Raw genomic sequence first — 5471 nt, forward strand, 5'->3', positions numbered from 1 at the left:
ATGGGTGTCGTACCAGAGACTGACTTAATTCTAAATTCAACTTCCCTCACTGGAGGCAGTCCGGGTAATTCCTCTGGAAACACATCTGTAAACTCATATACCACTAGCACTGATTCGATCTTTAATTCATATGCTTGAGTGTTCAATACAGAAGTGAGATAAGCTTCACACCCTTTTCTCAAATATCTCTGTGCAGTCATAGACGATATCACTACAGGTGAGTTCTCCGATTCATCTAGTTCAACCCGAAGAACATTCCTATCTTCACATTTCAACTCGATAACTTTTCTTCCACAATCCACTATAATACCATAAGAAGTCAACCAATCCATACTGAGGATTAAGTCAAATTCATCAAACGGTAGTAGCATGAGGTTAGCCAGAAAATAATGACCTTTAACCATCAAGGGACAGTTTCTACATATCTTGTCAATTAACACATGCTTGCCTAATGGGTTTGACACCTTTACTACAAATTCTATAGACTCATTTGGCATATTCATACTGGGTACTAATTTCATGCAAACATAAGAATGGGTAGACCCCAGATCAATTAAAGCAAGAACAGAAATATCATGAAGAGAAAAAGTACCTGTAATCACATATGGTGAAGATGCCTCTTCGCTAGCGCGAATGGCATAAGTTCTTGCAGGCGCTCGGCCCTCGGACCTCACAACTGAATCTCTAGTAGCACCTCTACTGCTAGACCCACTACCCATGGAAGATGCTTCAAAATATAAAAACTCATATTTTTAGTAAACTATCCCCCTCTCCTTACCTATAAATAAGACCTCATTCTCACATTTCTACTCAACCCTCATCCCTAATCACTCATCCTTTATTCATCATTCATTCTCTTAGCATTCTTTTTTTCTCCCCACGCCTATCATCATCTTTTCATAAACATTTTAGCATTTGAGCCTCTTAAAGAACCCTTGTTCGGCCACCTTGGAGAGCCATCAACAAAACAGTGAAGCAAAGGAATGAAGGAGCCTCATCAGTCAGAGTTTTGGGTGACAACCACTCTGAATTGGGTTTAATCTTTCTTTTCTTTAATTTAATTTAAAAATGTTTTCTATGTGTTATTTATTCTTTTTTACAACAATGTTAGCTTAATTTTATTTAAGCTAAGATGATTGCTTTGATTAAATAATATTTATTAGATTCATGCTTATAATGTTTGTGCCTTAATCGATCATGTTTTCAATTAAAATTAAGTCTGTATTTCGTTCACACGTGATTGAAATGCACCTAAATTAGCTGAGCAATTCTAACCAGACGATGACTAGTGGACGCATAATTGAAATGTACATGCTCAATTTAGATCCTAACCCGATTAAATTGCAGGTTGCACAACAACCCTAACCAGGCTCTGTTATATGCATAGTTTTTAGATTTGTGTGATTAAACTGTTTCAAACCCAACACATCCCTGTTACCTCACACAAATACTAAGAAACCCTTAGTAAATAAGGATCAGTAAAATGTGTATTTACTAAGTAAAAGATTCCGAAAGGACCTAACATGGTTTCCAAACTCATGAAAGATCGATTTGCCATGGAATGTTTTTCTGAATATCATTAAGCATGTTGATAATAAGTTGAGTTCAATTAAAGTAGTTTTCCAAGTTTATTTATGTTATAATTGTTGCAAATTGTGTTTAATTTTGCTAAAATCTATTTCATTCATTTAGTTTGCATACTTAGGTTAATTTGCATTAGGGATCATTGCATTTAGTCTAATATATTTTAATCATCACTTATCAACTAAATTGTGCTTTTATTTACCAAATTGTTAATATAATTTTACAAATTAAGTGACTTAGCACAAATACAATCCCTATGGAGACGATAACTCTATACTTAGTTATTACTTGATAATGACTGTGTATACTTGCACAAGCCCCAGTGTTAAAAGTTTTTTAGCGCCGTTTCTGGGGATTGTCAACTGTTTCCATACTCATTTATTTCATGAAATTATTTATTTTCAATTTGATTTATTTCTAACATTACTAACTTATTCTTTTTAATTTTGTGATTTTCTTTTCAGGTGTTTATGAGCATAGATCGAATTATCAATTTTTGTAGACCCTGAAATTGAGCGAACTTTCAGACAAATAAAACGTGAATGAATAGCTCAAAGACAAGTCGAGATGGACCTTGGAAATCAAAATCAAGACCAAGGTAATGAAGCTGATCATGTACAAAATCTTATCCTCATTGCCGATGATAGGGATCGATGCATCAGACAATATGCTGTGCCACTTTTCAGTGAGTTAAACCCAAGAATTAGAAGGCCAGATATTGAGGCAACCTAATTTGAATTGAAAGCAGTGATGTTTCAAATGATCAAAACGGTGGGCCAATTCAGTGGTATGCCCACAAAAGATCCACATCTCCACCTTCGATTGTTTACAAAGGTGAGTGATTCATTCAAGATAGCTGGTGTGAATGAAGAAGCACTGAGGTTAAAGTTGTTTTCATACTCGTTACGAGATCGAGCACGAGTATGGCTCAATTCATTGCCACCAAGTTCCATAACTACATGGCAAGAATTAGTAGAGAGATTTTTGGTTAAGTATTTCCCGACTAGCAAAAACACTAAGTTGAGGAATGAGATCACAACCTTCTAACAATTGGATGACGAGTCTTTGTATAAGGCTTGGGAGCGATTCAAGGAGTTATTGCATAAGTGTCATCATCATGGGATTCCTCATTGTATCCAATTGGAGACATTCTATAATGGTCTCAATGCACATACAATATTGATAGTAGCTGCTTCTGCGAATGGTGTAATTTTGTCTAAGTCTTATAATAAGGCTTATGAAATCATTGAGAGGGTCGCAAGTAATAACTATCAATGGCCAACAAATCGAATAGCTTTAGGAAGACGTGTAGCCGGAGTTCATGAAGTTGACACCCTCACTTCGTTATCAACTCAGGTATCGTCTATTTTCTCTATGTTAAAATAGTTTACCGCTAATAGTACTAATAATTTTGCAGCTCAGCCACCAAGTCCGTACGAAGTAGTTTCCTGTATGTACTTTGGGGAAGGTCATTCTTTTGAGAATTGTCCATCAAATCCTGAGTCAATGTACTATGAAGGGAATCAATATCAAAATAGGAGTGGACAAGGACCCCAGTCTAACTTCTATAATCCTTCATGGCATAATCATCCTAACTTTTCTTGGAGTAACTAAGGAAATGGACCGAACCATAACTCATTGCAGCATAGGCTCAACCAATCTCAAGGTTTAATCAGCAAGCTCCAAAACTACCTCAAGCTGAGGCATCAAATAGTTTGGAGAACTTGTTGAAAGCGTGCATGGCAAAGAATGTCTCTTTGATCCAAAGTCAAGTAGCCACACTGAAAAATTTGGAAAACCACATGGGTCAGTTAGCTACAAAGCTTCATAATAGATCGTAAGGAACCTTGCTGAGCGATACTGAGAATCCAAGAAATTTGGGTAAAGAACATATCAAGGCAGTGGCATTGTGAAGTGATAAAATTCTAGAACCCTAATTGATTGATGTCGAAGATAAGCCCATTGAGAAGAATCAACCAGCTATTGAAATTCCTATACCAAAGGAATCAGAATCTGTAAAGACTGACAAGGTAAATCCTAACTCAGTGAATTTAGATACTTTAACATCTTCGTTGGATGTAGATTTACCTACTCAAAAAAGTTGTCCGGTTCAACCAAAAGTTCCATCACCTCCATATCCGTAAAGATTACAGCCACACGAGCAGAAACAGGAGGTGCAATTCAAGAAGTTTTTGGATGTTCTGAAGCAGTTACACATCAATATTCCATTGGTGGAGGCTTTAGAACAAATGAAAAATTATGTGAAGTTTATGAAGGATATACTGTCCAAGAAAAAATGACTTAGTGAGTATGAGATTGTTGCTTTGACAAAGGAGTGCAGTGTATTCCTGCAGAACAAACTGCCACCGAAATTGAAAGACCCGGGAAGCTTTACTATACCCTGTAACATTGGTGAATCTTACTGTGGTAAAGCTTTGTGTGATTTAGGAGCAAGTATCAACTTGATGCCTAAGTCTATTTTCAAGATATTAGGGATAGGTGAAGTAAGACCTACAACTGTGACGCTTCAGCTAGCGGATCGATCTTTAGCATATCCTGAGGGAAAGATCGAGAATGTTTTGGTAAGAGTTAATAAATTTATTTTTCCTGCTGATTTTATTGTCTTAGATTTTGAAGTAGATAAAGAAGTGCTGATCATCCTTGGGAGACCTTTCTTAGCCACGGGAAAAATGTTAATTGATGTGCAGAAAGGTGAACTCACCATGCGAGCTCAAGATGATCAGGTAACCTTTAACATTCTTAAAGCAATGAAATTTCCCGATCTGACAGAAGAGTGTTCAGTTATGGAAGAGGTAAAAACCTTGGTTTCTATGGAAAGCAATTTTGAAGAAGATCCATTGGAGAAAGCCTTAGATCTTGACCCTTTGGTGGATGAAGAAGGTGAAGAAAACATAACTTTGATGGAAGCTAATCCGAGAAATTTTATTCAATCCACACGGTTTGAAGCATTGGAGTTAGAAGTTAGAGAATTTGTGCAGCCCAAGTTGTCAATCGAAGAACCATCTAAAATCAAACTAAAGGTACTTCCTTTCTATTTGAAATACGTTTATTTAGGTGATTATTCTATTTTTCCTGTGATTATTTCAGCAGAACTGACGAAAGATCAAGAGGAGTAACTAATTGTTGTTCTAAAGAAATTTAAGAAAGTAATTGGCTGGACTATAGTTGATATTCGAGGTATAAACCCTTCTTTTTGCATGCACAAAACTATTTTGGAAGAAGGTGAAAGAGCTCAAATTGATGGGCAAAGGAGGCTCAATCCTATTACAAAAGAAGTTGTGAGAAAGGAAGTGATCAAATAGTTAGATGTAGGAATCATCTATCCTATTTTAGATAGTTCGTGGGTAAGTCCAGTACAGTGTGTGCCGAAGAAAGGTGGAATCACGATTGTCGAAAATGAGCGTAACGAGTTAATTCCAACTAGAACTGTTACTAGTTGGAGAATCTATATTGATTATAGAAAATTGAACAAAACCACTCAGAAGGACCATTTTTCGTTGCCTTTTATGGATCAGATGTTAGATCGACTGGCAAGTAATGGATTCTATTATTTTTTAGATGGTTATTCGGGATATTACCAAATAGTTGTAGCCCTGGGAGACCAACATAAAACAACATTTACTTGTCCATATGGTACGTTTTCTCTTAGGCGAATGCCTTTGGGTTTATGCAATGCACCTGCAACCTTTTAGTGATACATGATGGCAATATTCACTGATATGGTTGCAAATTTTGTTAAGGTTTTCATGGATGATTTTTTTTTTGTTTTTGGTAACACTTATGATATTTGTTTGAGTAATTTGGCCAAGGTACTAAAGAGATGAGAAGAGAAGAATCTTGTCCTTAACTGGGAAAAATGTCATTTT

The 5471-nt window shown here is 36.2% G+C and overlaps 1 non-coding gene across 1 annotated transcript; it reads right to left on the minus strand.

Annotated features, from left to right (window-relative positions):
• Nucleotides 1–2601: 2601 nt before the first annotated feature.
• Nucleotides 2602–2708, minus strand: LOC121207347 (small nucleolar RNA R71). Its single transcript, XR_005902438.1, has one exon. It is a non-coding gene; the product is annotated as a small nucleolar RNA R71 (small nucleolar RNA).
• Nucleotides 2709–5471: the final 2763 nt, after the last annotated feature.

Source organism: Gossypium hirsutum, chromosome A09, assembly GCF_007990345.1.
Source record: "Gossypium hirsutum isolate 1008001.06 chromosome A09, Gossypium_hirsutum_v2.1, whole genome shotgun sequence".
Classification (NCBI taxonomy): domain Eukaryota; kingdom Viridiplantae; phylum Streptophyta; class Magnoliopsida; order Malvales; family Malvaceae; genus Gossypium; species Gossypium hirsutum.